The sequence below is a fragment of the Dasypus novemcinctus genome, chromosome 8 (genome assembly GCF_030445035.2).
Source record: "Dasypus novemcinctus isolate mDasNov1 chromosome 8, mDasNov1.1.hap2, whole genome shotgun sequence".
Taxonomy (NCBI): Eukaryota; Metazoa; Chordata; class Mammalia; order Cingulata; family Dasypodidae; genus Dasypus; species Dasypus novemcinctus.
Genome location: NC_080680.1, coordinates 129,467,272 through 129,491,172, shown reverse-complemented (window position 1 = coordinate 129,491,172; position 23,901 = coordinate 129,467,272). Strand labels below are relative to the sequence as shown.

The 23,901-nt window shown below is 42.5% G+C and overlaps 1 protein-coding gene and 1 pseudogene across 19 annotated transcripts in view; both read right to left on the bottom strand.

Moving 5' to 3' along the window:
• Positions 1-23,901, bottom strand: part of EHMT1 (euchromatic histone lysine methyltransferase 1) — a 298,696-nt gene that overhangs the window by 258,344 nt on the left and 16,451 nt on the right. The window lies entirely within an intron of this gene.
• LOC139439472 (proteasome subunit beta type-3-like) lies at positions 9,736-19,955 on the bottom strand (annotated as a pseudogene).

The following is a 23,901-nucleotide window of genomic DNA, read 5'->3' as shown; positions in this document are numbered from 1 at the left end:
ATATACTGGCTTTGTCCTCTACTTTGTCATCCCTCAGGCATCGTGGTTTGCTGGCTCAGACCTCACTCTTGGAGTCATTGTCCATCAACATCAACCCGGCCGTTGGGTCCTAATTAAGTCGTGGAAGGAATCCAAACTTCTGCCAACCTAGGAAGGACCCTATCAAGTTTTGCCAACAACTGAAACTGCAGTCCAACAGCTGAAAAAGGCTGGACCCACTACTCTCAAGTAGAAGGACCAGTATTCAAGCTGGACGATAAGTACCCAACACCATCCGAGTCCTGGGAAATAACTCCAACCTCGGATCCCTTAAGGATCACTCTGAGAAGGCAGTAGTTGGGAGGACGTATAGGAAAGGGGGAGGGACTGCCCGGACTCTGTATCAGTGAACTTTGCAGGAAGATATCCCTCCAGGCTGTTATCTATATCCACCTTGTCTAGTGCCTTAAGAGACTAGCAGATGAAGGATTTAAAGTTTCTGACCTGTGTGATGAGCTGGCCCATGCGCAGTACTGATGCATGCAATGAGTGCTGTGCCACACAGGGGTGTCCCCGCATAGGGAAGCCCCACGCGCAAGGAGTGCGCCCCATAAGGAGAGCCGCCCAGCGCAAAAAAAGTGCAGCCTGCCCAGAGTGGTGCCACACACACACAGAGCTGACACAGCAAGGTGACGCAACAAAGAGAGACACATACGGGAACCTCTTATTTTTTTATAATATAACCTTTTTTGTGATGTATATATCTACAAAAGAATACAATTTACACAAATGATAGGGGTGGGGGAGTGGGGTGGGGGTTATATAGGAACCTCATGTTTTTTTAATGTAACATTCTATATGATCTATTAACTTAAATTTAAAAAGTGTTATTAAAAAAATAAAAAAGAAAGACACAGATTCCCAGTGCCACTGACAAGAATATAAGCAGACACAGAAGAACACACAGTGAATAGAGAGAGCAGACAACTGGGGGGGGGGGGGGGGGAAATAAATAAAAAATAAATCTTTTAAAAAAATAAAGTCTCTGAAATGAGAATAATTACACTGACTATGATGTTTCAGATTCAGGTCATGACAAGCTCATTAAATTGATAGTAAATACAGCCGGAGGCCTAGAGTCCCAGACTGTGCAGTCTGACACCTGCCAAGGGATAAGGTGTGGAGATTTAGGACAGCAGTGGTGTCTGAGTGGATGAAATACATATCTATGCCCAGAGTCACCGAGAAGGTATCTCAGCCTCCCCCATCTCGACTAGAACTTTGTGTGGTGGGCTATCGAGTATAAGGGGTGGACCGACAGGAATGCAGGAGGCCACACTCACGTGAAACCGTTAGAGGACAAGATAGCCTTTTATAAAGGTAATACCCTACCAGATTGCAAAAACCTGCAGTGTAACCTAGTAGTAATAATCATTAGAAAAGTTGACAAATTCAGCAATAACAACCGTCATTCTTCCCAACAGAGTCTACAGGATGGGGGTGGACGTTACAGGTAAAGACCCTCTGGGGAGGTTCCGTATTCGAGTCCTTCCTCCCCCTGTGGATGTGATGTCAACAACGTCCCCTCCAGCTCACCCTTCAGACATGCCAAGGGAAAACCCACCAAAGGCCAGTTCCCCGATGCAGAATGACCCCAAAGCAGTCAGGATACTGAAGGCAGAGGATTTAAAGCAGAACATAGAAGCAGAGACAGGATATGGAGACACAAACGCCTGGGTAGAATGGGTCAAATACACAGTCCGGAGTCTGAACAAAATCAACTGTTACGCTTATGCAACAGGCCGACCCACTGCTCATATCTTGCCCTTTCATTGGGTATGGAAGAGCATGAACGGGAGTTTAAGTGCATGGTGCTCCTCTTCCAGCATTCTACTCCTGGTGAAAATTGTAGTGTGTTGTCCTCTCTCTTCTCTACTGTCAAAAGGGAAACATCACAGCCATACCGGCTTCCCGCCTTGGTCCAGGAAATCACTCTGCCTGTCTCTCTAGATGAGAAAAGGGGCTCCAGGACCTTGGGACCATGGCCCTGTGTACACAAGTGTGGAACATGAGTGAAGATAATACTGGCAATTTCTCCAGTTTGGCCATACCTCGAGCAGACCTTTGGTGGTGCTGTGGAAAGGGCATCCTCCAACTGATGTTACCTGAGAAGTGGGGAGGAACCTGTGCTCTGGTTCAATTGGCCATCCCATTTACCCTGGCATTTGAAAAAGAGGAAGAAACACAAAACCAGGGAAAAAGGAAGAAAAGCAGTTTACTTGGTTCCTTTGATGACCAAATTTATCTAGATAGTACAGGAGCTCCCTGAGGAGTCCCAGATGAATTTAAAGCTAGAATTCAGGTAGGTGAGGGATTTGAGTCATTCTTGTTCTGGTGGGTGACCGTTAACAAAAATGTGGATTGAATTAACTATATATATTATAATCAACAAAAATTTATTAATTACACTAGGGGTGCAGTTAATGGAATAGCAGAACAGCTAGATGCTACTAGCCAAATGGCCTGGGAAAATAGGATAGCCCTAGACATGATGCTAGCAGGAAAAGGAGGCGTCTGTGTTATGATTGGAGGTAGTTGCTGTACCTTCATCCCCAAGAACATGGTCCCAGACGGCCTTGCAAGGCTTAACAGCCTTGTCTGAAGAGTTGGCAGAAAATTCTGGCATTGACAACCCACTCACAGGACGGTTAGAGCTGGTCTGGAAATGAGAAGGGTGGCCCTGTCTGTCCTGACCTCGCTTATCAGCATGGCTGGGGTACTCACAGTGCTGCGTCAACCCGTGTGCCCAAGGGTCAGCTCAGAAACTCACTGAAATGGCCCTGACCAAACAGATGCCCACACAGCACAAGCTCAACAACGTGTACCCTCTTAAAGAGGAAGATCTCTATGATGAAGAACGTGAGGAGGCTCTTAGCAGATTTGAGAAACTAAATTGTGAAAACTAAAAGAATCTAAAAGAAAGAGGGGCGATTTGTAAGAAAGAGTTGATTTTCACAAAGGGGAAGCCAGATCTGGCTCTGCCAATGGAGGAGGGAGGGAAAGGATTTCTAGTGGCTTTGGCACACCAGGAATTTGAAAAGTGACACCAAAACGAGGGGGGGGGGCAATGGTGAGAAGTGAGGGCAGAGCCAAAGTAAGAAGGACCGATAGTGAAAGCAGCACCAAATTTGAAAAGCGCACCAGGAATGAAAGCAGCACCGAGCCCACCCAGCCTGCCCGAGTGCAAAGAGCACAGGAACAGTGACTCAGTGGGAACTGGGAAAGTTAGACGTCTCAGATAGGCTGTAATCCCTGAAGTACCCAATCAGCGGGGAACAGGGGAGGGACCTGTGTGTTAGGCTTAGCTTATAAATATCACCGTTTCTTGTTGTTCGGCGCACCCCCCATTTTACCCAGGTCACACCCGTTCTTGCAAGATCGTTAATAAAATTCTTTCCTCCTCCATAATCGGGTGAGCTTTCTTTCTAACTATGTGATCTAACTGACATGAAATAATTAGAAGACACAAGCTCATAAATCAAAATACAGGCTACCAAGGACTGATGTGGGGGTGGGGTTGGGGAAGGAATGGGGAGTGAATGCTTAATTGATATAAAGTTTAATTGATACAGAGTTTCTATTTATGGTAACCGAAAAGTTTTGGTATTGGCTGGTGGTGACCACAGCACAACTCTGTGAATATAATTAACAGCAATGAAAAATATATATGAATGTGGTTAAAAGGGAAATAAGAGGAAATTTTTAGGTTGTATATTAGGCAACTAGAACAAAAATACAAAATTTTTAAATCTAGGTAAAAAAAAGGCTAACAACAAACAAAACCAGGCCAAGTATTGGCATAGAAATGTCTCAATGAGCCACATTTCTGCAATCAGCCTTCAGGACATATCCTCCAACTCAGGGGTTCTTAACCAGGGGTCCATGGAAAGATTTCAGGGGTCCATGAGCTTGAACTGAAAAAAATCAACTTATTATCTTTATTTTCTCTGACCTCTAAATGAAATCTAGCATTTCCTTCACTTACGAACGTATGCAGTAAATAAATTACAGCAGTATTCACTTTCCCTGACTGGCAAAGGTTAAGAAACAATGCTCTAGGGAAATGTATTTGGCTCAACTGATAGAGTATCCACCTACCATATGAGAGACCCAGGGTTCAAACCCAGGGTCTCCTGACCTGTGTGGTGAGCTGGCCCATGTACGGTGTTGATGTGTGCAAGGAGTGCTGTGCCATGCAGGGGTGTCCCCACGTAGGGGAACCACACACACAAGGATCGCAACCCTGCAAGGAGAGCTGCCCGTGTGAAAAAAGTGCAGCCTGCCCAGAAATGGCACTGTACACATGGAGAACTGACGCAGCAAGATGACACAACAAACAGTGCTGCTAACAAGAATGCAAGCGGACATAGAAGAACACACAGCAAATGGACACAGAGAGCAGGTGGGGGGGGGAGGAATATATATTAAAACATAAGTCTTTAAAAAAAAAAAGAAAGAAACCCTGCTCTAACTAATAAGCAAAAGATTTGACAATGTTTATAGCTTTACCCAAATCCCATGTTTCTGGAAAACAGCTAAGTTTAAGAAAACCCCCCATCCTTTGTGTTCTGGAAAATGGCTTACTACAAAGAACTGCCCTAGTCCATTTGACTTATCAACGATTAGCTGCACTGCTGGTCCCCACTTATCAACTGGATTTAAATATTCAACCAACATTTGTTAACTTCTATCTTTTCTCCAGACCCTAAACTATGCTGCTTTAGAAGCATAAAATTTTCTCAGTTCTACTATCTGACCATCCCACCCTTCTGTCCCACCTCCTTACACCAGCTTCTTTCCTCTGTATAAAGAAGATCCTTTTTGCCTATCCTTTGAGATGCTTGCAGACCTTGTGGTCAGAGCATTCAATCTATTGCAGTGGTTTCCCTCCTTCTGTGGCAACAGCTCCTTCCCCCTTGCAATAATCCTTTCCAATTAAGTTTCTCATCCCAAATCTGGATTTGCTTTTTATTTGACACATTCAAGGATTCTAAGTAAATAAAAGGCTCAGAAGGCGAAAGCAGATATTGCAAAGTCAAGAAAAAAATCCCCCAGAATGCCTAGAGACCCTCCAAGGGTCCAGGTGGGGTCTATTTTGGTACAATTCCAGTGGTGACTGGGTTTTCCAACATACTGTAAATGCAAAGTGGCAAAACAATGGTTGAGAATTAACACATAAAATAAAGGTTTGAAAGGCTATTTAGCATTACATTAAGAGGCGTTATCTGAATAATTTTGTTTTCTAGATACTTTTCTGTATCTTCCAGAATTTCTACAAATATGTGCTGCTTTTACAAAAAAAAATTTTCAAAGATTTTTTTATTTGATGTTCAGAGTAATCTAAAATTGGTACCACTACAATGTGGGCAAGAAAATGCACTCTATTCCCAGGTGAGGCAAATTTAACTGAGTGTCACTATACTCAAAAAAGGGTATCAACTCCGGAGATTGGCCATGAACTAAACTTTGATACAACTGAAGTTTAGTATCATAAAAGAATCTGAGGGAAACGGACTTTGGCCCAGTGGTTAGGGCGTCCGTCTACCACATGGGAGGCCCGCGGTTCAAGCCCCGGGCCTCCTTGACCCGTGTGGAGCTGGCCCATGCGCAGTGCTGATGCGCGCAAGGAGTGCCCTGCCTCACAGGGGTGTCCCCCGCGTTAGGGGAGCCCCACGCGCAAGGAGTGCACCCATAAGGAGAGCCGCCCAGCGCGAAGGAGGGAGCAGCCTGCCGAGGAATGGCGCCGCCCACACTTCCCGTGCCGCTGACGACAACAGAAGCGGACAAAGAAACAAGACGCAGCAAAAAGACACAGAAAACAGACAACGGGGGGGGGGGGGGGGGGGGGGGGGGGGGGATTAAATAAATAAATAAATAAATCTTTAAAAAAAAAAAAAAAAAGAATCTGAGCAGCCTGGGGCTACTCTGTGCATTCACTCAGTATTCTAACTGAATTCCTACCAAGTCTAAGTAAGGCACGCCAAAGACACAACAGAAACCGAGACACAAGACCCAGTGGAAAGGCCCCAGGAGAAATGCAGATAAAAGGAAAACCATCCATAATCCTCAGGATTTTAGAATACAGTGCACACCCAAAACACCACCCAGCATCACCGTAAAGGAACAAGAGGAAAATAAGAACAAGCTCTCAGAAACTGAAAACATCACTTCCAAAGAGAAAGTTCAAGAGGGCCGGAATGGGGACCTAACAACATTTTATACTAAAGAAACAGACAACACAGGAAAGAAGGTCAGAAGCCTTCCATCTTCTAAAACATGCTGGCTGGGGTTTCAGGCCATATCTTCCATCGAAAGCAACTAAGATGCAAGTTTTTTTAAATGTTTTAAAGTTATTGTAAGCACAGAAGAAGTAAAAGACCGTAAGGAACTATGAGGCTGAATTCCACAGGAAGGCCAGGCCCTGAAGCCACTCAGCTCCAATTTACTGACCCAAGGGCAGGCCGGCAACCGGCAGGCCTGGTCTGGTCAGGCATCTAGAGAAGGCCCCCTCCTGCCTCAGGCATCCCAAAGAATAAAAAACTGAAGGAAGAGACTTTGTAACCAGTCAGTCCCAGGTGTAGCTTTCCAAATACTTTTTTCCAAAAGAGTTACAGGAATTCAAAAAAGGAGGAAAGCTAAACAAGGAGAGACAGAGAGAGATGCTCAACCTCATTAGTAATCTTAAAAATGCAAATAAAGCCAAAACTAAGATTCCATTATTCTCCCACCATGCTGGCAAAAATTAGTCAGTGACAAGTGTTAGTGTGGATGTGAAGAAACAGGAATTTTCATACTCTACCAGTGGGAGTGTGACTTCATGAAAATTAAAAAACTTTTGTGCCTCAAGGGACTATCATGAAGGTAAAACGTCAACCTACACAATACAAGAAAATATTTGGAAATCACAAATGTGATAAAGGTTTAATATCAGAATATATAAAGAAATCCTTCAATTTAACAACAAAAGACAAACAACTCAATTTTTAAATTGGGCAAAAGTCTTGAATATACATCTTTCCAAATAAGGTAAACAAATGGCCAGAAAGCACATGAAAAGATGCTCAACTTCATTAGCCATCAAGGAATGGCAAATCAAAACCACAATTAGATACCACTTCAAACCCATTAGAATGGCTGCTACTTGAGGGAAAAAGAAAAGAGGATGAGGAGAAATAGAAACACTCTAGAATTACCACATGACCAGGTAATATCAGTACTCAGTCTATACCCAAAAGAACTGAAAACAGAGACTCAAAAAGATTTTTCCAAAAGGACGTTCATAGCAGCATTATTCACAATTGGCAAAAGACAGGTGCAACCCACACGTCTCACCAACTAATAAACAGATAAATTACATACAATGGAATATTATTCAGCCATAAAAATGAAACCCTCATACATATGACAACATGGATGAACCTTAAAGGCATCATATTAAGTAAAATAAGGACAGATCTGCATGATCTCACTGATTTCAAACTATTAGAATAAGCAAACTCACAGAGTCAAAGTCTAGAATATGGGTTACCAGGGGACAGGATGGAGATAGGGAAAGGGAAGTTAAAGCTTAAAATGCACAGGGTTCCTATTTGGAATGATGGAAATATTTTGGTAATAGATGGTGATGGTAGCACAACATTGTGAATGCAGTGAACAGCACTGAATTATACATATCTGAATATGATTAAAAGGGGACATGTTAGATTGTATATGTTATCAGAATAATATTTTTATTTGTTTTAAATTTTATTGAATTCTGCTTATTTTTATTATTTCCTTTATTATGTTTGCTTAGGATTCATAGAATACTATTTTTTAATCCATGGAACTACATTTCACAAACAGCGAACCCTAAGTTATTTAAATCATGGATGTTAATTAATAGTAAAATTATTAAAATGTGTTATCAATTTCAACAAATGCTCCACAGTGTAGTATACGGGAATCCTGTATTTTATGCATGATTAGTCTATAAACCCACAGCTTCTCTAATAAAGGAAAAAAAAATCACAAAGGAAATTAGGGAATATTTTAAGATAATAGAAAACAAAAACACAACATACCAAAATTCATGGGGTCAGCGAACACTGGGGGAAATTTATAACACTAAATGCCTATAGTAAAAAAGATAAAAAATCAATAAACTTCACACCTAAATAAATGAGAACAAGAAGAGCAAACTAAACCCAAAGTTAGGAAAAGGAAGGAAATAATAAAGATTAGAGCAGAAATAATGAAATAGAGAACAGAAAAATAATCAATAAAACTGAAAGCTGATTTGTGAAAAGATCAATAAAATCAATAAATCTTTAGCCAAACTGACAAAGAAAAAAAAGAGGACAAATAACTAAAATCAGTAATCGAAGTGGGGATAGTACTGCTGACCTTACACAAAAAGGATTAAGAGGGTATTATGAACTATATGCCAACAAAAGAGAAAACCGAGATGAAAAGGACAAATCCTAGAAACATAAAAATTACCTAATCTGACATAAGAATAAATAGAAAATTCCAAGAGACTTCTAACAAGTAAAAGGTTTTCATCAATAATCTAAAACTCCCAACAAAGAAAACTGCGGAACTAGTTGGTTTCATTGTTGAATTCGATGAAACCTTAAAAGATTTAACAACAATCCGTCTCAAACACTTCCAGAAAAGAGAAGTGGAGGGAATGCTTCCTAACATATTCTATGTGACCAGGATTATTCTGTTATTAAAGCCAGATAAAGACAGCACCAAAAAAAAAAAAAAAAACCAAACAAACAAAAGAAAAACAGTATCCCTTATAAATATGCATGCAAATATCCTCCACTAAATACTGGCAATACTGGCAAACCAAATTTAATAATATATTAAAGGACTATAAATCATGACCAAGTGGTATTCATTTCCAGAATGCAAGGATGGTTCAACATGAGAAAATCCATGTAACACACCACATTAATAGAATGAAGAAAAGAAAAATGTACATGATCACCTCAATTGGTGCACAAAAGGCATTTGACAAACTCCATAAAATAAAAAAAAACTCCATAATGTTTTCATGATAAAAAAAAAAAAACTTTAAAACTAGGAATAGAGAGAACTTTCTCAACATGATGAAGGCATTTATGAAAAACCCACAGCAAATATCTTGATCACTGTTGAAGGACTGACAACTTTCCCTCTAATATCAGAAAAAAAACAAGTATCCCCCACTGTCGCCACTATTCAACAATGTACTGGAAGGAAAAAGTCAAATTATCCTTATTTGCAGATGATGTTACTATACATAGAAAATCCCAAAGAATCCACAAGAAAGCTAGTAGAACAAATAAAAGAATTAAGCAGGTGTAGGATACAATGCAAACATAACAGAAGTCAGCTGGATGTCTACACACCAGTAATAATCTGAAAATGACAAAGAAACCAAGAAAACAATTCCCTTTACAATAGCAACTAAACAATAAAATGCCTAGGAATAAATTTAATCAGAGGTGAAAAGCTTGCATAGTGAAAACAGCAAAACACTATGAAATAAATTAAAGAAGATCTAAGTAAATGGAAAGTTATCCTGTGTTCATGGATTGGAAGATAATAAAAGATGTCAATACTGCCTAAAGCTATTGCCAAATTCAACATAATCCCTAGCAAATTACCATTAGCGTTTTTTTCAGAAAGGAAAACCTGATCCTCAAATTTATATGGAATTGCAAGGAGTCCTGAATAGACAAAACAATCTCGAAAAAGAACAACAAAGTTAGAGTATGCACACTTCCTGATTTCAAAGTTTACTACAAAGTTACAGTAATTAAAATAGTGTGTGCTGGCATAAAGACAGTCAAGGCAATGGAACAAAATTTAGAGTTTAGAGTTAAAACAAATCCATACCTCTAAACCACACCTCTCAGCTAGTTGCTTTTTTTTGTTTTGAAAGAAAAAACTATTTTACTTAAAAAAAGGCAAGGGGACAGGAGGAGTCTGGAAGTGCAGGTTACTCCATTCGGGCCTTCAGTGTCCTGGGGGGGTTTTCTCCTTCTCAGTGATATGGACGGTGACTCCCATCCCTGACACTGCATCCCGGTCCACAGCATTCAGCACAGCTCAGGAGACGGTTTCAAACAGGTGTTCCAGATCCATCCTGGGCTCCCAGAGGGGCTCACACATTCCACAGTGCAGGGACCACTGACCACAAAGTCCTCAGTCACCATGGAACAGTCAATGAAGGCCAGAGCGCAAAGAAGGGCTTAAAGGTCTTTGGGTGCAACCCAGTGACAACAGGCTCAGTGTAGTAGGGGCCAAATCGCTTCTCGTGCAAAAGGCTGGCCACCACACTCATGAGCGTGTAAAGCTTATCTGCCACCCCTCCTTTAGCTCGTGCAGGTTCACCCGGAACTTGTGGTGAGCCCGGTTGTCCCTTCTGGAAGTCCGTGGTCACCATCTGGGCTTGGATCCCAAAGCGCCTGTCAGCTGCAACGACCACTTAGTTCTTCCCCTTCATGGCCATGATGGCACCTCCGTCATAGGTCATAATAGATGTGACTGTGGTTCACCCAGCTGCTTTTTGGTAAGAAGGCCAAGTCCATTCAATTAAGAAAAGACTAGTCTCTTCAACAACTGGTGTTAAGACTATTGGAAATCCACATGCAAAAGACTGAACGGTGGACCCCTCCCTCCACCACATAAAAAATTATTTCAAAATGGAAGAAAGACATAAGTAGCTAATGCTTTTTATAAAACTCTTACAAGAAAACATGAGGAAATATATCCTGGATCTTGTAGTAGGCAATGGACTTAGATTTTAAGCCAAAATCATAAGCAACAAATGAAAAAAATAAAATGGACTTCATCAGAATTTTAGAATTTGTCATCCAAGGACATTATCAAAAAAGTGAAAATATCACCTACAGAACTGTTGAAAATATATGGAAATGACATACCTGATAAAGCTTTAATATCTAGAATATATGAAGAACACCTATAACTCAATAACGAAAAGACAAAGCACCCATTTATAATATGGGCCAAGGATTTGAAGAGACATTTCTTCAAAAAGGATATTCAAATGGCCAATAAGTACATGAAAAGAGGCTCAATAGTATCAGCTATTAGAGAATGAAAAATAAAACTACAATGAAATATCACTGTACAACAACTAGGATGGCTATTATTTCAAAAACTGAAAATATAACAAGTGTTGAGGATGCAAAGAAATAGAAACCCTTGTATGTTGTTGGTGGGAATGTAAAATAGTGCACACTGTGGAAAAGTCTGGTGGTTCCTCAGAAAACTAAACATAGAATTACCATATAACCAGGCAATCCCTCTCCTTTTATACACAAAAACACTGAAAGCAGGGACTCACAGATATTTGTTCCCCAATGTTCATCACATTACTCACAACACCCAAAATGTGGAAGAAATCCAAGTGTCCATCAACAGAACACATAAATGAAATGTGGTATATACCCATATAACAGTGTATTATTCAGCTGCAAAAAAGAAGTGAAAACACATGCTACAACATGGATGAGCCTTGAGGACATCATGTTGAATGAAATAAACCAGTCACAGAAGGACAAATATTGTATGATTTCTCTCATATGAAATATGAGCGAATTCACGGAGACAGAAATAAGAATATTAGTTACCAGGTTTGGGGTAAGGGAGAAATGGGAAGTTACTGACAAATGACTTCAAGTTTTGGTTTAGGATGATGACAACATTCTGGAAATAGTAGTGAAGTTACACAGTATTGTCAATGTACTTAACATCAAACAATTATCTACTTAAAATGGTTAAAATGATTTTTATGTTATGTATAGTTTACCACAATTAAAAATAAATAACTTAAAGGAAACAAAAAAAAGCTCATTTGAACACATGAAGTCTGTAAGATCGCAGATATAGGGGGAAAAAAACACAGAAAACCTGCAACTACTCTGCCTCTGGTTTCTGACCCCGACCCATGCCCACAGGCAACAGTGCACTCACACAAGGTGCCAAAACGGTGCAGCCTCAGGAGCGCACGCTCTCTAATTTCTAACTAAAATTTATTAAAGCCTCTTACTCCTGTCATCCCAAAAATGGGAACACTCTCAAGGTTTTCACTCAGCCTTGTTACTCCTTAACCCTTTTTCCTGAAGAATGAATCATTTTCTCTTCTTACCCCCCACCCACACCCCCCACCATCCTGGGATCACTGAATTCTCCCCTACATGGTCCTCAGTTAACACAAACTCAAAATTTTTCTCAGGTTAGGTCAGTGCTCTCCAATAGAAATCCAGTACCAGCCCCATATATAACATTAAAATTTCCAGGAGCCTCAATAGAAAAGCAAAAAGAAAGAGGTGTAATTAATGTTAATGGATTTTATTTATCCTAATATACAGATCTAAAATATTATCATTTTAACATGTAACCCATACAAAATAAAAAGTACCAAGAAAAAAAATGTCAAATACAGTGATACCTTGGTACTCGTCCTTAATTGGTTCTGGGAGGTGCGTCAAGTACCAAAAATGATGAGTACCGAACCAATTTTTCCCATAAGGAATGATGTAAATAAATTTAATACAGGGAAAACGGACTTGGTCCAGTGGTTAGGGCATCCGTCTACAACATGGGAGGCCTCCTTGACCGGTGTGGAGCTGGCCCATGCGCAGTGCTGATGTGCGCAAGGAGTGCCGCGCCACGCAGGGGTGTCCCCCATGTAGGGGAGCCCCACGCGCAAGGAGTGCGCCCCGTAAAGAGAGCCGCCCAGTGCGAAAGAAAGTGCAGCCTACCCAGGAATGGCGCCGCTCACACTTCCCGTGCTGCTGACGACAACAGAAGCGGACAAAGAAACAAGACGCAGCAAATAGACAGACACAGAGAACAGACAACCGGGGGAGTGGGGGGGAAGTAAATGAATAAATAAATCTTTAAAAAAAAAAAAAATTTAATGCATTCCCAAACCAAAGACAATGAACATTTTTAAGGCAAAATGTAAAAAGACAGGGTTGCATATCATTACTTTACTTAAAAAATAAATCTAAAAAATTAATACTTAGATTAAATAAAATGAAAACTTCACTTTACTGGTACTGAGAAGAGTCCACGGCCTAATGGGATGGTGGAAGGGGAGTGGTGAGCAGGAGAGGTCACATGGAGGATCGCCAGGAAGTAGGGACCCTCCAACAAAACATCAGGCACTTGCACTTTAGGTGTTCTTTCTCTTTTCTGCCTTTTTTCAACTTGCATCACAGGTTCTGACACACTTTTTGTCACCTTACTAAAAACTTACCCAATAAGGACTGCTTCTGTCTTCTTTTCAGATAATTCCTAGAAACTGTGAAACAGTTTAGTCATTCAAAAAATTCACATTTCTGCTTGTCAGAGCTTTGTCCGGATGGTATTTCTCCACAAATTTTTGAACTTCTGCCCATTTTGCACACATTTCTTATATCGAGGACCTGGGGACATCTTCCCTCACCTCCTCCTCACCTGAAGAACTCTCTTCAGGGAAACGGACTTGGCCCAGTGGTTAGGGCGTCCGTCTACCACATGGGAGGCCTCCTTGACCCGTGTGGAGCTGGCCCATTCGCAATGCTGATGCATGCAAGGAGTGCCGTGCCATGCAGGGGTGTCCCCCGCGTAGGGAAGCCCCACGCGCAAGGAGTGCGCCCCATGTGCAAGGAGTGCGCGCCCCGTAAGGAGACCCGCCCAGCGCAAAAGAAAGTGCAGCCTGCCCCAGAATCGTGCCGCATACACAGAGAGCTGACACAGCAAGATGACGCAACAAAAAGAGACACAGATTCCTGTGCCGCTGACAACACCAGAGGCGGACAAAGAAGAACACGCAGCAAAATGGACATGGGGGGGAGAGAAATAAATAATAAAAAATAAATAAAAAATCAGCACTCACATCCTTCCGGTTTTTCAAAAGATGGGCATGCAACACTTTCACTTTTTCACATTAACATGGCTTCTGATACACTGTCACCCACTACGCATTTACCCAAATTAATAGCAGCTTTTCAACTTCGAGTCCTACTTTGTTACTGCTTTGACTCTTTTTGCAGTATCAGCCTTTTTTATTGCTTCTTTTTTCTTAATGATGGTGGAAACCGTTGTTCTAGGCTTACCATATTCCCTAGCAAGATCAGTAATGATCTTGCTCTCTAATATTTACCTATTATTTCTTTTTTTTTGCTCAATGGTGGTAAAAAGTAATTTTCTATTCTGCTAAGCGCTTTCACTGCTAATTTTCTTAGGACCAGTAAGAAGAAGAAAAAACGGAAAAATACACAAAATCACCACAGAAGCTAAGATAAGACCACAGTGGGACATGCACAAGGCAAGAGCTACTGCATGACTAACGCATGACCCTTTGTTTCAGCAGGAAAGGGTAGCAAATCATGAGGCAACTGACACCAACAAATTCTAGCTTGCAGGTAGAGTATCAAACAAACAACAAGTACTGGGACAAAATTTTTGTATCAAAATGTATCAAGTAGGCCAGCGGACTTGGCCCAATGGTTAGGGCATCCGTCTACCACATGGGAGGTCCATGGTTCAAACCCCGGGCCTCCTTGACCCATGTGTAGCTGGCCCATGCGCAGTGCAGATGCGCCCAAGGAGTGTCATGCCACACAGGGGTGTCCCCCACGTAGGGGAGCCCCACGCACAAGGAGGGCACCCCGTAAGGAGAGCCGCCCAGCGCAAAAGAAAGTGCAGCCTGCCCAGGAATGGTGCCGCACACACAGAGAGCTGACACAACAAGATGACGCAACAAAAAGAAACACAGATTCCCGTGCCGCTGACAACAACAGAAACGGACAAAGACAACGATGCAGCAAACAGAGACAGAGAACAGACAACTGGGGTGGGGGGGAAGGAGAGAGAAATAAATCTTTTTTTAAAAAATTGTCTCTATAAAAAAAAAAATGCATCAAGTACCTAATTCAACAAGTTTCAAAGCAGTCAAGTACCAAGCTATGACTACAGCTCAGTAAGTCCTTGAAATCCAGTGTGTTTGACACCAACTGCACATCTCAATTTGGGGTGGGCACATTTCAAGTGCTCAAGAGCCGCAGGTGGCTGGCTGCAGTGCTTCGTTAGAGACCAGTCACCTCTCCACACAAGTTTGTGCAGGTGCAAAAGCCAACCTTTCTTCACGAAGAATCCATTTGGAACACTAAGCAAATTACATAACTGTGGTCTCATTCTGCAGCAGGGAAAAAAACATAGCAATTGTCCTTCTTCCTTCAAGTCACTAAGTTTGTCCTCTTTGCTGCTTCTATAGCACTTTATCTCTTTTATGAGCAAGTATCACCCATGAAAACTTAAGGTGTTTGAAACCTATAGTTGGAAAGTGGATGTGGCTAAAGCCATTCGGCTGCTGCCTACCACATGGGAGGTCTGTGGTTCAGTTCCATGTGCCTCCTAAAGAAGACAGCAAGCTGGCACAACTAGCAGGCATGGTGAGCTGACGCAACAAGATGATGCAACAAGAGACATGAGGAAAGACATAACTAAAGACACAACAAAGCAGGGAAGGGAGGTGGCTTAAGCAATTAGGCACCTTCCTCCCATGTTAGAGGTCCCAGGTTTGGTTCCCAGTGCCTCCTAAAGAAACAAAGAAGAAAGGCAGACACAGCAAGTGCAAACAACAAGGGAGTAGGGAGAGATAAATACATAAAATAAATTTTTAAAAAACTTTTAAAAAGCCTATAGTTACTCATGATATTATTCATGCAGGTATTTTGAAGAAAAAAAAAAAACATTTGAACCGTGTTATTACTGAACCTGTAGCATGAACAGTGGATTTCATTCATTCTCATGGACTTTATGAGAATCATCAGTTCCTTGAATAAATGTCAGAAATAAAAGCTGAATATCCTGACTTGCCCTACCACACAAGAATAAAATCAACAATAATATTTGGGAATCCTAATACTCCATTCTCAATAACTGAAAGAACCGGACAAAAAATGAGATGGATATTAAAGGCTTGCATAATACTGTCAACCAACTCATCTGCCAGATAGAGGACAGTCCATTAACAACTGCAGACTACATTTTTTCTAAGCAGTCACAGAACATTCTCCAGGATTGAACATACTCTGGGTCATCAAAAAAAAAAAAATGGGGAAGCAGATATGGCTCAATAGATTGAGCTTCCACCCACCATACGGGAGGAGCTGGGTTCGATCCGTGGGGCCTCCTGGTGAAAAAGAAGAGAAAGCGTGCCCATGTGGCGAGCCAGTGCTTACACGAGTGCCCGCCTGGTGAGCCAGTGCCCGCGAAAGTGAGTCACACAGCAAGATGACAACACATCAAAGGAGAGACAAGGGGAGAGTCAAGGTGAAGTGCTGCAGGGACCGGGAACTGAGGTGGTGCAGCTGACAGGGAACCTCTCTCCCCATCAGAGGTCTCCAGGATCAAATTCCAGTGAATCCTAGAAAGAAAATGAGAAGACAACACAGACAGCAAAAACAGCAGGGCAGGAGAAGAGGAAGGGGAGAAAATAAATAAAATAAATCTTTTAAAAAAAGTTTAATAAATTAAAATTATAGAAAGTATGTCTACATGGAATAAAATTACCAATCAACAAAAAAACCTGGGAAACACCTAAATATTTAGAAATTAAACAACACATTTCTTTAACAACCCATGGGTAAGAGAAGAAATCACATAAAAATTAAATATTTTGAACTGAATAAAAATGAAAACCAACATATCAAAATGTATAGGATGCCAATAGGAAGCCTTGTACACCATTGGTGGTAACGTATAATGGTACAACTGCTGTCGAAAACAGTTTAGTGGTACCTCAGAAAGCTAAATATAGCTAAATACCATATGACCCAGCAATCCCACTTCTACGTATAGACACAAAAAAACTGAAAGCAGAGAGCTGAACAGATATTTACACACCAACGTTCACAGAACCATTATTCACAATTGCCAAAAGGTAAAAACAACCCGAGTGTCCATCAACTGATGAATGGATAAAAGTTATCTAAAAACAATGGGTTCCCACATAAAAAGGAATGAAGTTCTGATAATATGCAACAACATGGATGAACCTTGAAGACATCATGCTGAATGAAATAAACTAAACACAAAAGGACAAACACCGCATAATCTCACATATGAAATAATTACAATATGTAACTTAATTGGGTCAGAAATCAGAATACAGGTTCAAGTGCATAGGTAAGGGTGGGGAACTGGGAGTTATTCATTAATTCATGTAGAGTTTCTGGGGGGTGATGAGAAAGTTATGTTAATGGCAGTGGAGATGGAAGCAGAATATTGTGAATGTAATAATACCACTGAGTTTTATATTTGCAAATGGTTAAAATGGGAAATTTAATGTTGTATATTTGTTACAATAAAAAGGGGAAGGAAAAAAAAAACAAAATTATACAAGTCAAAGAACGAACTGCCAAACTTTAATATTAGGGAAAACTGGGGGGAGGTTTTTTATTTTGGGGGAAGGAAGAAGGATGGAGATCTGTACTTTCTCCAAAATTTTTCTATAACCCTTCAGCAGATACAATATTCATTAAAAAATAATAATAATTAAAGGATACAGCTAAGGAAGTACTTGGAAGGAAATTTACAGATTTTAGCTCCTGTATCAGAAAAGAAGGTATCAAACCAACCACCTTAAGTTTCCACCTTAAACTAGAAAAAGATAAGCAAACTAAACCCAAACAAGCAGAAGGGAAGAAAAGTATAAAGATTAGAGCAGGGAAGCAGACTTGGCCCAGCAGTTAGGGCGTCAGTCTACCACAGTGGGAGGTCCGGGGTTCAAACCCAGGGCCTCCTTAACCCATGTGGAGCTGGCCCATGCGCAGTGCTGATGCGCACAAGGAGTGCCGTGCCACGCAGGGGTGCCCCCCACATAGGGGAGCCCCACGCACAAGGAGTGCACCCCGTAAGGAGAGTCACCCAGCGCAAAAGAAAGTGCAGCCTGCCCAGGAATAGAACAGCACACGTGGAGAGCTGACACTACAAGATGACGCAACAAAAAGAGACACAGATTCCCCTGCCGCTGACAACAACAGAAGCAGACAAAGAACACACAGCAAAGAGACACAGAGAATAGACAATGGGGACAGGAGGGGAGAAGGGGAAAGAAATAAATAAAATAAAATAAATCTTTAAAAAAAAAGATTAGAGCAGAAGGGTATAGTTTGGTGGTTGAGAGCCTGCCTCACATTTGAGGACCCAGGTTGGATCCCTGGTAATTCCGTAAAAGACAAACAAAACAAAACAGCAAGATTAGAGCAGATATAAATGACAGATAATTTTTAAAAAGAGAATATCAACAAAATCAGAACATGGTTTTCTGAAAAGTTCAACATAATTCACAAGCCTGTGCCCCACAGCAGCCAGAGCAATTCTGTCAAAACCTAAGTCAGAGCAGGTCACCCCTCCACCCAAACCCCACAGCCCCATCCCACTCAGGGCTGAGTCCTCCCACCAACCAACAAGGCCTCGGGACCTGTTCCCCTTCGCACCCGGTCCCGCTGGCCTCCACAGCACTGCTGGCACAGTGCCTGGCCTTCTCCCGCACACGTGGCTTCAGGCCTTGGGCCTCCAACTCCTCGCCGCAGGGCAGGGAAATGATCCCTAAGTGGCAGGCCTGCCTGAGGAGTAAAGAGGTGGGCATGTCGTGCGCGAGCATGCCAGCCTCACCCCAGGAGGGCTGCTGCTTCATTCAAGTGTTTACCATCTTCTCGACAGCAAGGGGATGGCAGCATCTCTTGCAAATTATATTAATAATCCTGGGCATCACACAAAAGCAACAAAAATAAAACACAAAAGCAGTTATATTCCAGGAAAGAACATGTGATCACCTACCAGAGAAAGGCTACTTCCTGATTCCACAAAGACACTGGACTTTTCAGTTAAACACATGCACCAGAATGTCAGAATCGAAGATCTGATCTTTACCTTAAAATCCACACCAGAAAGTTACGCCTCAGTTGTGCCATCCGAAAGAGTTCTTGCCATTAACTAATCACTCAAATTAAAACAGATAATTAAAGGACAATTCTTAAAATAAGGAAGGCAATTCAAATCTACCAAACAAAGCCTTTGTCACTTGGTCTTATGACAACATCACCACAAAATATGTTCACACACTGTCAGGCAGGACTCCAGCTTCACCAACTCCACCGCAGGAAACACCACTAGGTGGACGAGTCCAGTCGCCGGCTCTGGCCAGTGGCTGTCTGCTGCTTCTCCCTCCTGCAGAGACGCCCCTGAAGCTTCAGCCAACCATCTGGGAGAACCTCCCTCCAGAACCTCGGTCCAGGAAGCGAAGACCCTCCCCTCACCAGACTCACTCCTGACTCAAGCCCTGGCCTGCCCTGCACTCCCAAGGCCATCAGCCTGCCCTAGTCTCTGCCAAGCAAATGTTATATATTTTGGGGGATCCTGTCCAAGCACTACCTCTCCAAAGTCCTCTCTCCTCCCTCAGACAGATGGCAATCCTCCCTTCCCAGCCCCCAGCACAACTCCCAGCTGCTGCTGTGCTGGGCCTGGCCTCTGAGCAGGACTCCCAGGCAGGTGGGCACTGCTCTGGCCCAGGGAGCTTCCAACCTGGGCTGGTCGTCTTACTTCCCAACCCACGCAGACAATAAAAGCCAAACACATGAGAGTCTGACAGCCTCTCTAGAAGACACAGCTGCATCTCACCAGACTAAGTTTCTCGAAAGGGAGCTGAGCACTGAGGCATCTCTGTGGGCACCCCAGAGAAAATGACTTCCAGCTCAGCCACAGCAGAGAGAGAGGGGAGGGGAGGGAGGCAAGACACCGGCTCCATAGTCCACCTGTTTCTGTCCCACACAAACAAATCTAACAGCAAAACTCAATGACCTGAGAGCAAAACATGGAAGCAACGGCCAGGGCCCACCTGCGCCTACCACACTGCACATCGTGCGCTGCTCTGCATGGCCTCCCAAGGGTTCATGGGCGAGCAGGTCAGGGAAAGAGACCCAGACAGAAATCAGAGGAGAGGAAAGCAAGCACCGGGTAGGAGCCTCCCAGACCAGGCTGCTGCAGACACAGCGGCGCAAGCCCCCTCCCCGGGAGATGCGCAGCAGAGCTCGCCCTGCCACGCATCACACCTCTGCGCACTCAGCAGGCACACCCTGCACTTCCTCCTCTGTGGCACGCAGGGATGCGCAGAGTAACTACCTGATAGGCTGTATTGAGGATTAACTGACAAATGCCATATAGATCCCTAGCACACAAGTTGACTCATAACAAGGAGTGGGGGAAAAGTTATCAACAATTATTATTATTACCCTCCTGGATCCCAATTAAAGCCTCTTTAAATAGGTAAAAGTGCGAACAAACGAATGAACAGAATTCTTATAGAGATCAAATGACTGGGAAGCCTATCCAATAACACAAGAACTCTTGTTTTATGGAAAATAAATTATTTCACTGATCTGGCGACCCTTGAGAATGGCGTGAGGAGCCAGAAACCCATGAATACGGTCCAGGCAGCTTCATCTACGTCCCCCATGTCCTGTGTCTATCACACAGAAAAATCCACTCAAGTTTCCAACATCCCTCCCAACTTCCATTGCCTCACAGCAATGCACACTGCAGCCTGAATCAACATTCCCAAGCTTAGTGCCCCCCAGCCCCTCCTCAAGGCCTCTGTGTACTGGTCAGGAACACTCCCTAGGGCTCTGCCAGCACCCCTGTGTGCCCCACACGACTGCCCGGCAAAGCCCAGCACACACACCACCAGCTCTGCAGGGCAGGCCTGATCCCCACTTCCTCTCTGGGACTGGCTCCAGGTGAGCCTCTGCAGGATCCACTGCTGCCTCCTTCCTGCACCATTTCTCTCTGGGGCCAAGTCTCTGCCATGACTGTGTGCCACATGAACCCAGGAACTGTACTGTGTTGTGCAATGTGCACACTGGAGGAGGCTAACAGCACTTGTGGAAGGAAAGGCATCTGAATGTAGGCTCTGAGCCTGGCACCCAACCAAGTGCTGGCACAAGCCAACAAGGAAGGGAAGACTGTCCCATTGGCAAGTGAGGGAGGTTGAGTGATGTGCCAACGGTTCAAGCGGCAAGGCTGACAGATGAACATGCAGAGTCTGGCAAAACCACCCATGATCTTCCCATGTCCCTGCTGCACATCCCACAGTTATACCACTGACATCATCGTGAAACACCGCTGAGGAACATCCTCCATTTATTTCCCTTTCCCATTCTTTACCTGTTACACAGGGTAAACAACCCATGCAAATGGACTGAATACATCTTCAAACCTGAAGAACTCTTCACCGGGTTCAAACTCTGCAGTGATCTTCTGATTGTTTATCACTGCGAATGGCAGAGGACATTAAGAAAATCTCTCTCTATGGAAGGCAGTCTTTTAGAGCCTCACAGATGCAGTTTTCTCATTTATGGCAAAAATTACAGAAGTGCAACGGGTAAAGGATGATCTTTTTTAATTAAAGATGCTATATGGGCGGCGGACTTGGCCCAGTGGTTAGGACAGCCATCTGCCACATGGGAGGTCCGCGGTTCAAACCCCGGACCTCCTTGACCCGTGTGGAGCTGGCCCACGCACAGTGCTGATGCATTCAAGGAGTGCCCTGCCACGCAGGGGTGTCCCCCGCGTAGGGGAACCCCACGCGCGAGGAGTGCGCCCCGTAAGGAGAGCGGCCCAGCATGAAAGAAAGTGCAGCCTGCCCAAGAATGGTGCCACACACACGGAGAGCTGACACAAGATGACGCCAACAAAAAGAAACACAGATTCCCATGCCACTGACAACAACAGAAGCGGACAAAGAAGACGCAGCAAATAGACACAGAGAACAGACAACCAAGGTGGCAGGTGAAGGGGAGAGAGATAAATAAATCTTTGGGGGAAAAAAAAAATAGATGCTATATGGATATCTGTATGGGGGGATAAAAACAAATCTTGATACCTACCTTATATACACACACACTCAAAAAAGATTCCAAAAGAGCAAACTAACACAAAACAAGTAGAAGAAAGGAAATATGAAAAATCTGAGGAAAATACACGAAGATTAGAAAACTACCAGAGAAAATCAAAGAATTCAAACATTGATTCTTTGAAATGATCAGCAAAAATGAAAAACCTGGGAAGCAGACTTGGCCCAATGGATAGGCCATCCACCTACCACATGGGAGGTCCAAGGTTCAAACCCCGGGCCTCCTTGACCCGTGTGGAGCTGGCCCATGCGCAGTGCTGATGCGCGCAAGGAGTGCCCTGCCATGCAGGGGTGTCCCCCACCTAGGGGAGCCCTACGCACAAGGAGTGCGCCCCATAAAGAGAGCCGCCCGGCACGAAAGAAAGTGCAGCCTGCCCAAGAATGGCACCGCACACACGGAGAGTTGACACAACAAGATGACACAACAAAAAAAAAGAAACACAGATTCCCGGTGCTGCTAAGGATAGAAACGGTCATAGAAGAACACACAGCAAATGGACACAGAGAACAGACAACAGGGGGGAGGGTGGGAAGGGGAGAGAAATAAAGAAAAATAAATCTTTTTAAAAAAAGGGGGGGACTCAAATTTTTTAAATCAGGAATGAAAGAGGGGTCGCTACTACCAACTTTATAGAAATAAAAAGGATTTTAAGGAAATGCCATAAGCCAACATGCCAACAAATTAAATAGATAAAATGGACAAATTCCTAGAAGACAGAAATCACCAAAAACAACCCTAACAGAAAATCTGAATAAACCTAGGTCAAGTAAAGAGATAAAAATAGTAATTTAAAAATTTCCCACAAAGAAAAAAAGCCCAGTCCCAGACAGCTTCACTGGTGAATCTATTAAACATAAAGATAAACTAACACCAATTCTTCACAAACTCTTACAAAAAATAGAAAAGAAGGGAATACATTCCAAATAATCCTATGAGGCCAGGATACCAAAACCAAACAACATCATAAGAAAGGAAAACTGCATGTTAATATTGATTATTAATACAGATGCAAAAATCCTCAACAAAATACTAGGAAATAAAACCCAGCAACATATGAAAAAGATGAGACACCACTACCAATTGGGATTTATCCCAGGAATTCAGGCTCTGCAGGTTCATCTGCCAGCCTCACCACTTAAACTTCGGCATATCCAAAAATCACTTAGTTTAGTATGCCATTGATAATAGAGTAAAGGTCAAGAAGCACATGATCATTTCAATCGATGCGGAAAAGGCACGTGACAAATCCAACACATTTTCATCATAAAAACACTCAACAAACTAGGAATAGAGGACAATTTCCTCCACCTAATAAAGGGCACCATGAAAAACATACAGGTAACTAAACAATATATGGTGTAAGATGTCTACCCTCACCATACCTATTCAACATTATACTGAAGAGTCTAGCTAAGGCAATTCAGGCTACAAAAAGAAACAAAAGGCATCTAGAGTTAAAAGATAAAAACAAAACAATCTCTATTCACATATGACATGATCTTATATACAGAAAATCTCAAGGAATCCAGTAAAAAATCTAACAAGTTCAACGTAGCAGGATATGAGGTCGATATCTAAAAATCAATATTTCTCTCTGTTAGCAATAAACAACCCAAAAAGAAATTAAGAAAACAATTCCATTTACAATAGTACCAACAAAAATAAAATATTCAGCAACAAATTTAAATAAGGACTTAGGTACTGAAAAAGAAGACCTCTATTTAGGACTTCTTTCACATATTTCAAGATATTATTGAAGAAAATTAAAGACCTAAGTAAGTAGAAAGACATTCCATATCCTGGATTGAAAGATTTAACACTGTTAAGACAGCAACACTCCCTACAGATTATTTCAATCCCTATCAAAAATGTCATGGCTTTTAAGGCAGTGATT